Source organism: Acipenser ruthenus, chromosome 45, assembly GCF_902713425.1.
Source record: "Acipenser ruthenus chromosome 45, fAciRut3.2 maternal haplotype, whole genome shotgun sequence".
Lineage (NCBI taxonomy): Eukaryota > Metazoa > Chordata > Actinopteri > Acipenseriformes > Acipenseridae > Acipenser > Acipenser ruthenus.
This window is the reverse complement of record NC_081233.1, coordinates 3252206-3268338: the sequence shown is the minus strand read 5'-3', so window position 1 is coordinate 3268338 and position 16133 is coordinate 3252206. Positions and strand designations below refer to the sequence as shown.

The window sequence follows — 16133 nt, the reverse complement described above, 5'->3', positions numbered from 1 at the left end:
GGTTTAACAGAACTTTAAAATGCCTTCTTCTCACATAACCCACAAAAAAGAAGGACTTTAAAGAGGCTGCCTGTCTAAAAATGACATCACCAATTTATAGAGACGTGTGTTATCAGTAAATCATATGGACATTTCATACTCTTAACTTTTATAGGATGTCATCGTCTAAAATCAGTTAATAGGAATGAAAATCAAATTTTAAATTGAAGCATTAATGTCTGAAACGTACGCGTAAAATGTGAAGTTGTTTATTACTTCAGAATTACATCTACTGTACTTTTATATCATTAAAAAAGTCTCAATAGAGAATCAGGGTCTGCTGAAAAAAATAAATTCAAAATAAGTAGTTTGTGCACTCATGAAAAATAAACTCTGAAGACAATGAGCCTTATTAACAATACGTATGTAAATAGCTGTAAATGATGGGAATGTTGCTTGACAGGCATTGCCACATTGGAGTGTTAGTATAATATACTAAGCTAGAATGCTTAGTAAAAAATGTACAAAAACACACAGTAAAAAACAAAATAAACCTGTTACACCTTTACTTACCATACTTACCCATGTGTGTAACTCTGCAAATGGAGCACATATACTCCTCCATACTTATGAGGTCATCTGGCTGTAGATCTTCACACTGGCCATGGAACCATTCGCCACACCTCCCGCATTCCACCATCAGCTCCAGTGCAATCCTGTATGGTCTCCACATCACAGAAATGTACCTCTGGGGGCGGGGTTCTCTCACACCTATGTGCTTTTGATCATAACATAACTTACCTGGATCTCCACCCATGCAGAGTGTGAGGCTGTTTGCGATGGTAAACAGTCCACAGTCACTCCATCCCTGCTGCTGCTGTACATGTGGCCACCCGATCCGAACTGTCTTTCCACTGTACTGCAGCAGTGATACGACCTGGGAACGGAAATCATGCTTATTATTAATTCCCAAAGCGTCAAACACATTTAAAGTACCTTCCTCACAGCCTATGTTACTTACCGTGACCCAGTGATTGCAAGACACATTGAGAATCTGTACAAATCCCCGAGTCGATGAGCTGAAGGAAGTCAGCTGTGTCAGGCTGGTGACAGCAAACAAACCTCCCAGCTGTGGATACTGTCTACATAGCAGAGCCTGGCTGTGGTCCATCACCTCATCACCCCTCCACGTGTGTTGTCCAACACAATAAAACAAATAACTCCTAATTCTGGGGCTCCCCCCCCCAACCCCCTTGTCCACACACCCATGAGCCAAAGTGTCCTGCGTGAAATTCATTGAGAATGGCAGTCTTCTCGTCTTCATCGGTCACTACCCTACGGAGACACTCTCCATTCTTCTCAGGGACATACAGGTACTTACCTGACAGATAAAACAAAAGGAAAGATAATACTACAGTAAAGGTTTTTAAATGAATGTTTTTAAAAAGAATGACCTAAAACCTTTTCAAAAGAATTAGAAAAGCATTCATTGTGATGCAGCCCTAAAGACCTGACACGACTGACACGTTGTGGAAAACTGTCTCTGCCTATTATAATGGTCATTTCTTACACTCCTAAGTTACATAATATATATATATATATATATATATATATATATATATATATATATATAATGTTGCAAGCACAGTGCTGACATGTCATTTCCTAAAATTATAGGAAGCAAGGTTTGGAGTAAATATAGAAAGAAAGAAGGGAGTGTATATTTGAGCAATAGTACAACAAGACCATGTACGGAATTAAAAATGAATGGACTATAGAATAGTCTTTTTATGTAACAATTTAATTGGTTTAAAAGCAAACCTGATTTTCCATAAAATAATGTTAACAGAAAATAAATATAAAAAGAGAATTTCGACAAAAGCTGCCGGGAAGCACTGTCGCTGCTGATTGCTTGTTTCTATGCACTTTGAAAAGGGAGTCTCCCATTCCAGAATATCACTTACAATGTGCGCCATCAAAAATAAAAATAAAGTTTCTAAAGAAAATGATTTGAGAAAGCTAAAACACCACACGAACATTAGTCATGTGATACTTTCTGTATTGGCTTGCTCGCTCGCAATGGGCTGCTGGTCCGCGGCGGTGCAGCACTGAGCGCTGGTTTAACAGGAGGCCAGGAGGCACTAAGCGCTTTTCACCTCCAGCGACAGTGTGTAACTGATGCTGGCATGCATATCGGACAGTGTGTCACTGACGCTGGCATGCGTATCGGACAGTGTGTCACTGACGCTGGCATGCGTACCGGACAGTGCGTCACTGACGCTGGCATGCGTATCGGACAGTGCGTCACTGACGCTGGCATGCGTATCGGAGAGTGCGTCACTGACGCTGGCATGCGTATCGGACAGTGCGTCACTGACGCTGGCATGCATATCGGAGAGTGCGTCACTGACGCTGGCATGCGTATCGGACAGTGTGTCACTGACGCTGGCATGCGTATCGGACAGCATGTCACTGACGCTGGCATGCGTATCGGACAGTGCGTCACTGACGCTGGCATGCGTATCGGACAGTGTGTCACTGACGCTCGCATGCGTATCGGACAGTGTGTCACTGACGCTGGCATGCGTATCGGACAGTGTGTCACTGACGCTGGCATGCGTATCGGACAGTGTGTCACTGACGCTGGCATGCATATCGGACAGTGTGTCACTGACGCTGGCATGCGTATCGGACAGTGTGTCACTGACGCTGGCATGCGTATCGGACAGTGTGTCGCTGACGCTGGCATGCGTATCGGACAGTGTGTCACTGACGCTCGCATGCTTATCGGGTGGTTGCGCTGCATGCTGTGGCTGTAGCCTGTCTGGCGAGGTAGGCAAAGTGATGATCAAAACTCAGATATGCTTTCATTGCACACGAACATCTCGGCCGGTTTTGTCTATACAGCTGTTTATTGCACAGAATGGGCAGTTAAAGGTCGGTTCGGTGGGGTTTTTTTTCAATAGTGTTATGTTGTATTATGTGTATAATTTTCGTCGCCTTTGCACCTTCGGAACCCAGTGTTCCGGGAGCTTTTGGGTGATAAAAAGAGGGTTCTGGCCAGGAACGGGTAAACGTTCTGTGTTTTCGTTGATCTGCGCTGTATGCTGTGGCTTGAGCCTGAGTTTTTATAAAAAGTCGACCACGAAGGGACTCGAACCCTCAATCTTCTGATTCGAAGTCAGACGCCTTATCCATTAGGCCACGCGGTCTTTCATGCGTGTCATCTGATACTTAACTCTACAATGAGTGTGTCCTGTTTCATCATCGGAATTTCAACAGTACAAATGAATGGTTCATTTGTTTTATGTTCTATTAATTTCTGTAGGATACTTTATGCCAAATAAAAATATCAATAAATAAATACATACATACATACATAAATAGATACATCATTGAATAAATACAGACGTGCTCAAATTTGTTGGTACCCCTCCACAAAAAACAAAGAATGCACAATTTTCTCTGAAATAACTTGAAACTGACAAAAGTAATTGGCATCCACCATTGTTTATTCCATATTTAATAGAAATCAGACTTTGCTTTTGATTTTTTATTCAACATAATATTGTAAATAATAAAACAAATGAACATGGCATGGACAAAAATGATGGGACCGCTAACCTAATATTTTGTTGCACAACCTTTAGAGGCAATCACTGCAATCAAACGTTTTCTGTAGCTCTCAATGAGACTTCTGCACCAGTTAACAGATAGTTTGGCCCACTCTTCCTGAGCAAACTGCTCCAGCTGTCTCAGGTTTGATGGGTGCCTTCTCCAGACTGCAAGTTTCAGCTCTTTCCATAGATGTTTGATAGGATTCAGATCAGGACTCATAGAAGGCCACTTCAGAATAGTCCAATGTTTTGTCCTTATCCATTCTTGGGTGCTTTTAGCTGTGTGTTTTGGGTCATTATCCTGTTGGAGGACCCATGACCTGCGACTGAGACAAGAGCTTTCTGACACTGGGCAGTACGTTTCGCTCCAGAATGCCTCGATAGTCTTGAGATTTCATTGTGCCCTGCACAGATTCAAGGCACCCTGTGCCAGGCGCAGCAAAGCAGCCCCAAAACATAACCGAGCCTCCTCCATGTTTCACTGTAGGTATGGTGTTCTTTTCTTTGAAAGCTTCATTTTTTCGTCTGTGAACATAGAGCTGATGTGACTTGCCAACAAGCTCCAGTTTTGACTCATCTGTCCAAAGGACATTCTCCCAGAAGGATTGTGGCTTGTCAATATGCATTTTAGCAAATTCCAGTCTGGCTTTTTTATGTTTTTCTTTCAAAAGTGGAGTCCTCCTGGGTCTTCTTCCATGGAGCCCACTTTCGCTCAAAAAGCGACGGATGGTGCGATCAGAAACTGACGTACCTTCACCTTGGAGTTCAGCTTGTATCTCTTTGGCAGTTATCCTTGGTTCTTTTTCTACCATTTGCACTATCCTTCTGTTCACTCTGGGGTCGATTTTCCTCTTGCGGCCGCACCCAGGGAGGTTTTAACACTATGATAAATAGATACATCATTGAATAAACACAGACGTGCTCAAATTTGTTGGTACCCCTCCACAAAAAACAAAGAATGCACAATTTTCTCTGAAATAACTTGAAACTGACAAAAGTAATTGGCATCCACCATTGTTTATTCCATATTTAATAGAAATCAGACTTTGCTTTTGATTTTTTATTCAACATAATATTGTAAATAATAAAACAAATGAACATGGCATGGACAAAAATGATGGGACCGCTAACCTAATATTTTGTTGCACAACCTTTAGAGGCAATCACTGCAATCAAACGTTTTCTGTAGCTCTCAATGAGACTTCTGCACCTGTTAACAGATAGTTTGGCCCACTCTTCCTGAGCAAACTGCTCCAGCTGTCTCAGGTTTGATGGGTGCCTTCTCCAGACTGCAAGTTTCAGCTCTTTCCATAGATGTTTGATAGGATTCAGATCAGGACTCATAGAAGGCCACTTCAGAATAGTCCAATGTTTTGTCCTTATCCATTCTTGGGTGCTTTTAGCTGTGTGTTTTGGGTCATTATCCTGTTGGAGGACCCATGACCTGCGACTGAGACAGAGCTTTCTGACACTGGGCAGTACGTTTCGCTCCAGAATGCCTCGATAGTCTTGAGATTTCATTGTGCCCTGTACAGATTCAAGGCACCCTGTGCCAGGCGCAGCAAAGCAGCCCCAAAACAGGAGATTAGATAAAGGGGCATTCAGAACAGAAAATAGGAGGCACTTTTTTACACAGAGAATTGTGAGGGTCTGGAACCAACTCCCCAGTAATGTTGTTGAAGCTGACACCCTGGGATCCTTCAAGAATCTGCTTGATGAGATTCTGGGATCAATAAGCTACTAACAACCAAACAAGCAAGATGGGCTGAATGGCCTCCTCTCGTTTGTAAACTTTCTTATGTTCTTCTTATGTTCTAACCGAGCCTCCTCCATGTTTCACTGTAGGTATGGTGTTCTTTTCTTTGAAAGCTTCATTTTTTCGTCTGTGAACATAGAGCTGATGTGACTTGCCAAAAAGCTCCAGTTTTGACTCATCTGTCCAAAGGACATTCTCCCAGAAGGATTGTGGCTTGTCAATATGCATTTGAGCAAATTCCAGTCTGGCTTTTTTATGTTTTTCTTTCAAAAGTGGAGTCCTCCTGGGTCTTCTTCCATGGAGCCCACTTTCGCTCAAAAAGCGACGGATGGTGCGATCAGAAACTGACGTACCTTCACCTTGGAGTTCAGCTTGTATCTCTTTGGCAGTTATCCTTGGTTCTTTTTCTACCATTTGCACTATCCTTCTGTTCACTCTGGGGTCGATTTTCCTCTTGCGGCCGCACCCAGGGAGGTTGGCTACAGTTCCATGGACCTTAAACTTTTTAATAATATTTGCAACTGTTGTCACAGGAACATCAAGCCGCTTGGAGATGGTCTTGTAGCCTTTACCTTTACCATGCTTGTCTATTATTTTCTTTCTGATCTCCTCAGACAACTCTCTCCTTTGCTTTCTCTGGTCCATGTTCAGGGTGGTGCACACAATGATACCAAACAGCACAGTGACTACTTTTCTCCATTTAAATAGGCTGAATGACTGATTACAAGATTGGAGACATGTGTGATACTAATTAAAGAAACTAATTAGTTTGAAATATCACTATAATCTAATTATTTATTATCTTTTCTAAGGGGTACCAACAAATGTGCCAGGCCATTTTAGAATATCTTTGTAGAATAAGCAATAATTAATCTCTTTTCACAGCTTCTTTGCTTTATTCTATGACATACCAAAGGCATGTAAGTATACATGATAAAATAGCTTTTAATTTCATCACTTTTCAGGAGGAATGAAGCATTATTTTAATGAGCTGTAAGGGTACCAACAAATTTGAGCACGTCTGTACATAAACTAATAAATACCCTTCAACGGGGTGCTCCATTATTGTATCTCAGTATCCCCGCTTCATATGGTGTTCAACATTGTCTAAAGAGATTTTATTTTTCTTTTCGCTAGTGTCATCTGTCATTTGATAATTTTAAAACTAATTGAATGAAATAAATAACACATGCCTCGACTACAGGCATGTTTTCAATGTAGTTGGAAAGTACTATAAGGTTGTTAATTCTGTGGATTTTATAAGCAACGTTCTGTGTTTTCGCTGATCTGCGCTGTATGCTGTGGCTCGAGCCTGACTTTTTATAAAAAGTCGACAACGAAGGGACTCGAACCCTCAATCTTCTGATTCGAAGTCAGACGCCTTATCCATTAGGCCACGCAGTCTTTCATGCTTATCATGTGATAGTTAACTCTACATTTTAGCGGTCAATTGGTTTTTCATTGCCAAACATTGCACTGTACACTATATATGTAGTGTACAGTGCAATGCTTGGTAATGCTTGTTTTATTTAACAGTTTCATCTCTCGATGTGTGTGTGTGTGTGTGTGTCTTTCACCGCTAAAATGGGTGGTTTTAAAATAATCCATTTATACTTAAAGTTGAACTGTTGAGATGGTCTGTTTTCACATACGTTGATTACACCGCGTAAAATTATTATTTTTTTTTTTTGGTTCCTGGGTAGTAAGTGTTATATCCTAATTGCTTATGCCTCAAAAGTATAGAAAATGGCTATTATTCCCCACAAACTTTGCTTTTGTGACCAGGACAGTGATATTTTGAAATGTACCTATTTCCAATGAGAAAATGGGCTAATTTGTGTCTTTTCGTTCACATAAAGTCAGAAAAAAACAACATATGAATCCAAATTAACATGTATTTATACTAAAGTAATACAAAAATGACTACAAAAGATTTAGAAGTAAGTAGTTTTTCGAGATTTACGATTATACTGTAAATCACTTTCATGAATCAGCCCCCAAATGTAGTCTCCCATCATGTCTAAAGGGCTATAATAGGACTGGAAAACACCACATAAACATTAAGAATAAAGAGAGAAAAAGTTCAAATTTAATATTAAAAATTAACAAATGATAATAACTATTCAATTAACAAAAAACAATACTCAAGCAATAGCCCTAGCTCCAGCAGTTCTATCAATCCTAATCCTAACTGTAGCAGTTACACTAACCCTAACCCTAACCCTAGCTCCAGCAGTTACACCAACCCTAACCCTGACCGTCCAGCAACTGGTGTTTCCATATCTCTCAATATTCCAGCAAAATGAGAATTAACACAAGGATAATATCCAGTTCAGTATGTAGAGCAATGTAGAACTTATCAAGCCTGGACAACAAGTAGACAATGATATAACAGTAATTCAAAATGTTGTGAGAGTGGGGGAACTTGGTCAGCAATGGCAATTCTCCCCCATTCTCACTGCAAACTTAAGCATTTACTTAAATTCTGGGTCTTGTCATGTAGCTCAAAGGTGATTCTGGTCATGTAGCACAATTCTAACTATGGTCATGTAGTTTAATCCTGGGTGTCGTCATGTAGCTCAGTTCTAACTATGGTCATGTAGCTTAATTCTGTCTCTGGTCATGCATCTCAATGGTGACTCTGGTCATGTAGCTCAATGGTGACTGGTTATTTAGCAGTATTGTGTTTCTGGTCATGTAACTCAATGGTGACTGGTTATATAGCACTATTGTGTCTCTGGTCATGTAACTCAATGGTGACCCAGGGAAGAGCACTTATTCTTGGATCCCTCATGCACGTCTCAATTTCCACACTCGGTTCTTCCATAATTTTCGATTTTCCATTGAAATCCTCCAGAATATTTGCAAGGAGAATGGCCAGAATATTAGGAACAGCAAACAGGGCTATACCAGGACTGACAAAAATTACAAAATTGTTAAGACTAAAGAGAGAAAAAGTACATATTTAATATTAAATATAAATAATGTAAAATATCTCTTCAATGAACAAAAATGCAACACACATGATAGTAACAAGGTTCTTAACAACACAGGAATAACAGAATTGTTTGATTTTGTTGTTTCACTAAATTTAAAGGGATTTTCTCTACAATGGTAAAAATAGCTAATTTTGTCAAAAAGTATAAAATTGAAAAGTAATAACGTAAAATGCATTAAATGATTTCCCTAAACATTATGCTAACTTCAGATTACATTGCAATAGTCAAAAGGGTCTGGAAACCAATACCAACCCATGGGTGTGCCACTGGTGGCACAGAGTCATCCTCAACAGGGTCTTCTTTCCCCGCTGATTCTGCCAAGCCCGTTCCCTTGGCTGTGGTTTCGCTAGATAGTAGGTAGGGACAGTGGGAATCTCGTTCATCCATTCATGCGCTTCACTAATTAGATGACAAGGCACGAGATTCCCACGACTTTATTATTCGGGTACAGGTTTAATTGTACAACAATGACTAATTACAATTTTTCAATTACCACTCAAACTTCCTATTCCTAGGTGAACTGTTCATATACCGCACTGTTCCCACAGAACATTGCCAATATGTCGAGCGAGTACAGGAGAGTTCTACGGTTGAGCAATTTTGCTAGAGAGATCCTTCTATTTTCAGGTATCCACATTTCAGCCAGGACGATGTTATTAATGGACGGCCATTTCCCTCTTGCTCCCATTGGAAATCCAAAGAACTTGATCTCAGTGGAATTGGATAGATTCTGAATCTGCCTTTTGAGTACTGAGTAGTACTGTACTTTCTCTTTGGCAGCATTTTCCAGGGTGTCGGCAGCACATTCAGATCTTACTGTGACATCTATGACCAGAGATCTTGTTGATTTTGTGAATGTAAGGTCTGGCTTCCTCAGTTCTCCTTCTGTATTCCTTAGGTTAGCCTCCTTATACACTTTCCATCCCAAGGCTGATGCTTCATCTGCTAATATGTTGCAGATCTTGTTGTGGTGGGTGATCCTGGCCCCCTGGACAGATGGACATTGCCCCAGGATATGCGAGCAAGATTCCAGACTAGCTGAACATTTCCTACAAAATGACTGTGCGCCCACCCGGCCTCTGTTCAAGGATTCCCTGGTAGGGTACACATTAGCTCTGAGTTGCATTGCGGCTATGAAATGTTTTTGTTGGACTCCGTGTTGATTCCGTAACCAGTTGTTGCTAATGTGGTCGTTCCAGAACAGTTGTCTACCCATACCTTGCACCGGGAGTCCGCACCATGTCAGGAATTTGTCCTGTCTCCATCTAGTGGGCAAAAGATATTTGGGCTTTTGTGCGGTTGTTCCTTGCACCCCGTCACCTCCAAGGGGTTCAGCCAACCTTGTTGGGTTTCGCAGGTTTGGGGTACTTTCCACTGCCCCCCTGCTCCTGTCCACAACTTCTGCAGTTTCTCTTGGGCCTCTTCTGTCGTTGCCAAGCTGTGGATCACCCTGTCGCTGGAGTCGGCAATTCGCTGCAAACTTCTAATCTGTATCGAAGGTATTAAGCTCGCCAATGTTAAAACACCCAATCCTCCATCTCTAATCCTCGAGTATATAATACCGTCGCATATGGATGTCGGAAGATGCAACCATTTTTTTTACTCCTGCCCTGATAAGCATATCAACAGCTTTCAGGCTATTGGCCTTGCAGTCAGTGTGGTCAGCGAGGTATATGAGACGGGGAATGGTATACGTTCTAAGTATGAAGAGCTTCTGAGATGGTTTCAGCGGTGCCTGGTCTTATCCTCCCCATCCACTCCTGTAGCTGATGTATCATATCGGCCTTTACAATGCCGACCCAAGGACCAATCTTTGTGCCCAGATAATGTTCAGATTCGCCTGGTGTGATCATGTTCAACTCATTCCCCATGATATTCCATGGTCTACAGTTGTTGATTGTATACAAATCGTGTGTAGGTGTTATGAGGAACCCATAGCACTTCTTGGCTTGTGCGACCAGTCTGGAAAGACTACAGAAGGACTCCAGGATAACCAGGTTTTTCTCCATTCCATCCCACGACTCACTCACCAGGATCAGATCATCCGCAAATGCCAGTGTTGCCAGTCTGTTCCCATTGATTGTATATCCTTGGCCCATTGATTCAAGGGCATTGATCAACAGATCCATTGCCAAATTGAACAGTAGCGGTGACATCGGATCCCCTTGCTTCACGCCGATCTTCATCTCAATTGGCAGAGACTTATTCCCTTCCAGTTCAATCGAAGTGGTGCATTTCTGATAAGAGCTCTTGATGATCCTGATGACGTGTTCATCCACCTTCTTCTGCCGTAGCACCCACATGATATGTTCATGCGAGACCGAGTCGAATGCTTCTCTATATCCACGAATACTACTGCCAGTTGGTTATTATGTTTTTTCGCATGCTCGATGATCGCATGCTCGATGCCTGTAGCCCCTTCAGGTTTTCAGAACAGCCTGGTTGAGAGGACAGGCCTATGTCAGCCTTCCTGTGACAATCCGTGAGAACAGCCTCAGGACCATTGAACCGATTGTAATCGGTCTCCAACTGCCAAAAGTCATAGTTACTCCCGTTGTTTACCCACGCTTCATTGAATTTCTTCACTTTGACATTCAGAGCACTGGGCAGAAATCACATTGCGTCAACACCCACCACGGGCCTTCGTGATGCTTTGTTTTAATTAAACAGTCGGATTCCCGTGGTCTGCACCAGTTCTAAGTCAGCTGCTAGGCGCCGGCCAAGGCAACACGCCGGCTCTTGACGGAGCCGACGCACGCCGCAGCTGGGGCGATCCACAGGAAGGGCCCGGCGCGTGTCCGAAGTCGCGAGAATGAGAGAGAGAGAGAATGAGAGACAGAGAATGATTGAGAGAGAGAATGAGAGAGAGAGAATGAGAGAGAGTGAGAGAGAGAGAATGAGAGAGAATGAGAGACAGAGAATGATTGAGAGAGAGAATGATTGAGAGAGAGAATGAGAAAGAGAATGAGAGAGAAAGAGAATGAGAGAGAGTAAGAGAGAGAAAGAATGAGAGAGAGAGAGAGAATAAGAGAGAGAGAGAGTGAGAGAGAGAGAGAGAATGAGAGAGAGAGAGTGAGAGAGAGAGAATGAGAGAGAGAGAGAGAGAGAGAGCCTCTCCCTTTTTGAGAGTTGTATTTTTTCCCGCTCTTTTTTTTTTTTTTTGTTCCAAATAAGGCAGGCAGGCCAGTGTACCCAGAAGGCCTTGCGCTCGTGGGAGGAGGAGGATGAGCGCAGCGGTAAAGCAGAAATGCAGCTGTTTATTGGTGCAAGGAGCCCTCGCTTTCAAGGCGGCAGCAGCAGCAGCAGCAGCAAAGCGCCCCTTTGCCGGGACCGAACGGCACTTGTGTTTTGGGAAGAGTTCCCTGTTTTGTTTTGTTTTGTTTGGCCTTGCCGCCGGGTAGAAGAGAAGTCAGGGGTCAGACAGGGTTGCCCACTATCCCCACTGCTATATGTCGTGTGCATTGAACCCCTCCTGCAGGCAATTCGTAGGGATACCAATATAACTGGTTTCCAGCTGCCTGGATCCAACGGGGTCCAGGTCAAAACAACAGCATATATGGACGATGTGTCACTATTTTGCACCAACACATCGTCGGTACCTCGGATTAGTAATATCCTTGAGAAGTACTGCACGGCGAACGGGGCAGTGATTAATAAGTCCAAGAGCGAAGTCTACGTGTCTAAAAATTGGCAGGTACATGAATCGTTTCTATTTTGCCACCTGTCTCAGGGCCTTGGGCCTCTGCACTATTGATAACACCGTGCCGTACTCCTGGGACCCCCATTGTATTATAGAACCTTAAGGGACACTATATATAAATTGGGCTTAGATAAAGCAAAATTGGCCTCCTGGGAATACAAGGCTGTAACTAAATATCTTGCCGGTTCCCAGGAAATTGAAAAAGTAGCTACTTTCTCCCTCACCCAAAGCCAAAAAATCTGGGAGAATGTGTCTCACAGCTGCCTCAGTAATGTCCAGAAGGATATAGCATGGAACATCGTCCACAGTTCACTCCCCACTCGAGCGTTCATGTTCAGGAGGGGACTAGCCCAAGTAGAAACATGCCCCTATGCAAAGTGCCGCAAGAGAGAAACACCAGCCCATATCTTCTGGGAGTGTGATGTGGCTGGCAGTGTCTGGCTCTCTGTCTCTGTCTTCCTAAACAGGTTTGCTGACACGGCCAAGATGACCGCTGAGACTGTGCTCTATGGGCCTGCGGGAGGAATCGCTACCCGCACAGCTAAGTGCGTTTGGCGTGTCATCAATGTTGTCAAGCAGATCCTGTGGGAGGGCCGTAACGTCTGTGTCTATCACAAGCAGGAGCTAGACACTATCACCACGACCAGAAGGGCACAAACTCTTATCAAGGACTTTGTAATTCTGGACATCCGGACCCTCGGGAAGGACAAGGCCTGCGCGGAGTGGAGGATCGCCGGACTTCAGGACGTGAAGATGGAATGAAGGAAAAAACTGGAACCGCTAGCTCCTAGGAGCGGGACTACGGGGCACCGCTAAGCCTTTTATTTATTTTGTCATGCCAGCATTCCGCCCTTTTTAGCTGGCATGACCGTTTTTGAACGGTGCCCTGGTTTTATGTAGTCTTTTTGTTTCAGTTTTATGGATTTTTATTTGAGTTATTTTGAATGTTTTATTTGATTTTGTTTTGTTTTGTTTATATATCTAAAAGATTTTTAATGTCAACTATTAAAAGTTACATTTTAAGTGTTTTAAAATTTTAGAATTTTAACTCACTGTTTTATACACTGTCCCTTTTCCCCTGTCCCTGTTTTAGATCTATAGTTTTATGTTCACTTTTGAACTTTTTTAGAGAGCACTCCCCGGCCCTCACAAGCACTGGTTTTTTATAGATGGTTCTTTTTTTCCAGTCACTTTTAAAGCAGCACAGATTCTTTTCATGTTGATTTTAATCTGTGTCTGTTTTAACCATGTACAAAGCACGATTGTCTTGGTGTTTTTAAATGTATTTTAAATGTTTTTAAAACAAAATGTATGTCTGTATGCATGAATGTCATCTTTAAAAGAAATGTAAAATGAATGAAATGAATGGGTGTAAATGTAAAAAAAGTAAAATCTCAATAAAAGAGTATTTTACTAAAGATTTCCATGGAGAGAAGCATTTATGAGTTCAATTCAATTTTTGGCTAGCCCTGCCCCTCGGGGTGGGGCTCGACATGGGTTTAAAAGCAGAACGAGCACAGCGGCGGCGGCCGTGTTAATAATTGGAGCCTGGCACCTTTTTTTTCTTTTTCTTTTTTTTTCTTGTTTCCATTTTTCCCCTCAATCCAAGAGGGCAAGTACCCCGGCAGCTCCGACGGGCAGCCGCGCCCAGGGTGTTTGGGCAAAACCATTGTGGGCATCACTTTTCGGCCTCTTGGCTCAGATCATATGTATGTGGCCTGACCGCAGCATAGGATCTGAGTTGCGATCGCTTGGTAAACGGGAATAGTATTGTCTACTGGTTTGGTATAGTAAATGGTGACAGGATTGCCTGTTGGTAAACGGTGACAGGATTGCCTGTTGGTAAACGGTGACAGGATTGCCTGTTGGTAAAAGGTGACAAGGCTGTTTGTTGGTTTTTTTCTTTTGGAATAGGTGCTGGTGAAACTAGAGAGCAGAGGAAGGACTTCGTGAAAGCAGCCTTGAGACAGCAGGTAAGGAGGACCCTTTGGGGGCTCCTTATCTGTTCTTTCTTTTAGTTTTTTTTTATTTGTATTTTTTTGTTGTGATATTTAAGTTATATTTTGTGAGATGTCAACCTCACGGTCGTCGGGCCGGCGCTTTAACTGCGTTCGGGTTGCGGTGAGAAGGCTTTATAGAGAAGGGGATGAGAAAGTGGAGTTGGACAGGTTGGAGTTTTCTAGGGCTGTGTTACAGAAGGTGCTAGGTTTCAAGCCAACAGACTTGAATTGTATAATTACTTTTAGCAGGGGTAGTACCTGGGATGTGAGTTTTATGACGGAGGCATTGCTTAAACGGTGTTGTGATGGTTTTTCTAGGATGGGGCAGCATGAGATGTTAAAAAAGTATGAAGTAAGTACTCTGACTGATTTATCCAGGAGAACGGTGGTAGTAAGGATGTGCTCTGAGGCTGTTACAGAGGAGGACGTGTGCACGTGGTTGAGGAGGTACTGCTCTGTAGAGGGGGCGGCCTCGAAGGTCACTGACCTTGATGGCAAGATCTCCCTGCAGGAGGTTGCTGCTGCCATGGGGTCCTTCAAAGATGGGAGGACTCCTGGTGGGGATGGCCTTCCGAGAGAGTTTTATATGGCATTTTGGGAGATGATTGTTCCTGATATTTTGGATGTTTTTAATGAAATTATTGTTAAAGAGACATTGCTCTTGTCTTTTAGGCAGGGGATCATTACCCTGGTTATTAAAAAAAAATGTGAAGGAGGATTTGAAGAACTGGAGGCCTTTGACCCTCTTAAATGTTGACTATGTTGACTAAGTTGACTAAGTGTTTTGCAAAGATTTTAACTCTTAGAATGGGATCAGTGATTGCTGATGTTGTTCACTTAGACCAGACCTGTGGTGTTCCAGGGCGGAAGATCACGGACAGTCTGATCCTACTGAGAGATTCAGTCCTTTTTGCGCAGGACCGTAAGGTGCCGGTATGTCTGTTGAATTTGGATTTGGAAAAGGCATATGACAGAATCTCTCATGAGTTTATGCTCAGAGTGTTGGAGAAAATGGGGTTTACAAATAAAATTGTTAAGTGGGTAAGTCTTCTCTATAGTGATATAGGAAGTAGGATCAGTATAAATGGGAAGCTATCCGGTCAAATTGATGTTAAGTGTGGAGTAAGACAGGGCTGTCCGCTGTCCCCATTGCTTTTTATTTGTTGTATGGAACCTTTGGCGCAGGCCCTCTGCAAGGACAAGGTGATCAGGGGGCTTGCTATCCCTGGGGGCGGAGGAGCTGAGGTAAAGGTTCTATTATATGTGGATGATGTGAATGTGTTGTGTGTGAATGAACGTGCAATTAAGAGAGCTTTGTTTCAGTGTGAATGTTTTTGTACGGCCTCTGGGTCCAAACTGAACCGGGGGAAGTCAAAATGCATGTATTTTGGAGAGTGGGAGAGTGTGCCTGAGGTTGGGTTATGTGTGAAAACTGATTTTATTAAAGTTTTAGGTGTGAAAATTGGTGCCACAGGATCTGGTCACAGCAATTGGGTGGACGTCATGAAGAGGGTCGGGCAGAAGCTGGGTCTCTGGGGGCTGAGGTCCTTGTCTCTGGAGGGGAAGGTGCTGGTGGTGAAGGCTGTGATCCTTCCTCTGCTGCTATATGTGGGGGTGGTCTTTCCTCCCACTAGGTCTGTGATTGCCTGTTTGAAGAGACATATTTTTCTTTTTTTCTGGGGGTCCAAGAGGGAGGTAGTATGCAGGGGAGTAGAGAAGGGTGGTAAAGGGCTACCTGACCTGTAATTGTTTTTATTTATACAGTTTTAGTAGACACTTGGAAATGGTATTAAGCAATAGATGTAAAGGGGCGCTGTTTGTTAGATTTTTTCTGGGTTCATACTTAAGATTTCTAGGAATATTAAAGATTCCATTGACTGTGCCCACTGCATTTGATATGCTATTCATTTATGCTGTGTTTAAAAAGTTTTTAAAGAAGAGACAGCTGAAGAATATTGATAAAGATTTGTTTTTAAAACCTAAAAAATGTTTTGATTTTGTTCAGGGGAGGGAGGATACGTGCCCTTTGAGGGAATCCCTAGGAGACCCTGGTAAGGCGTGGAGGAATGCTGCCCATCCTGT

At 42.8% G+C, this 16133-nt stretch overlaps 2 non-coding genes across 2 annotated transcripts; both read right to left on the bottom strand.

Annotated features, from left to right (window-relative positions):
* Nucleotides 1–3118: 3118 nt before the first annotated feature.
* Nucleotides 3119–3191, bottom strand: trnar-ucg (transfer RNA arginine (anticodon UCG)). Its single transcript has one exon. It is a non-coding gene; the product is annotated as a tRNA-Arg (tRNA).
* Nucleotides 3192–6683: 3492 nt separating this feature from the next.
* On the bottom strand, nucleotides 6684–6756 carry trnar-ucg (transfer RNA arginine (anticodon UCG)). Its single transcript has one exon. It is a non-coding gene; the product is annotated as a tRNA-Arg (tRNA).
* Nucleotides 6757–16133: the final 9377 nt, after the last annotated feature.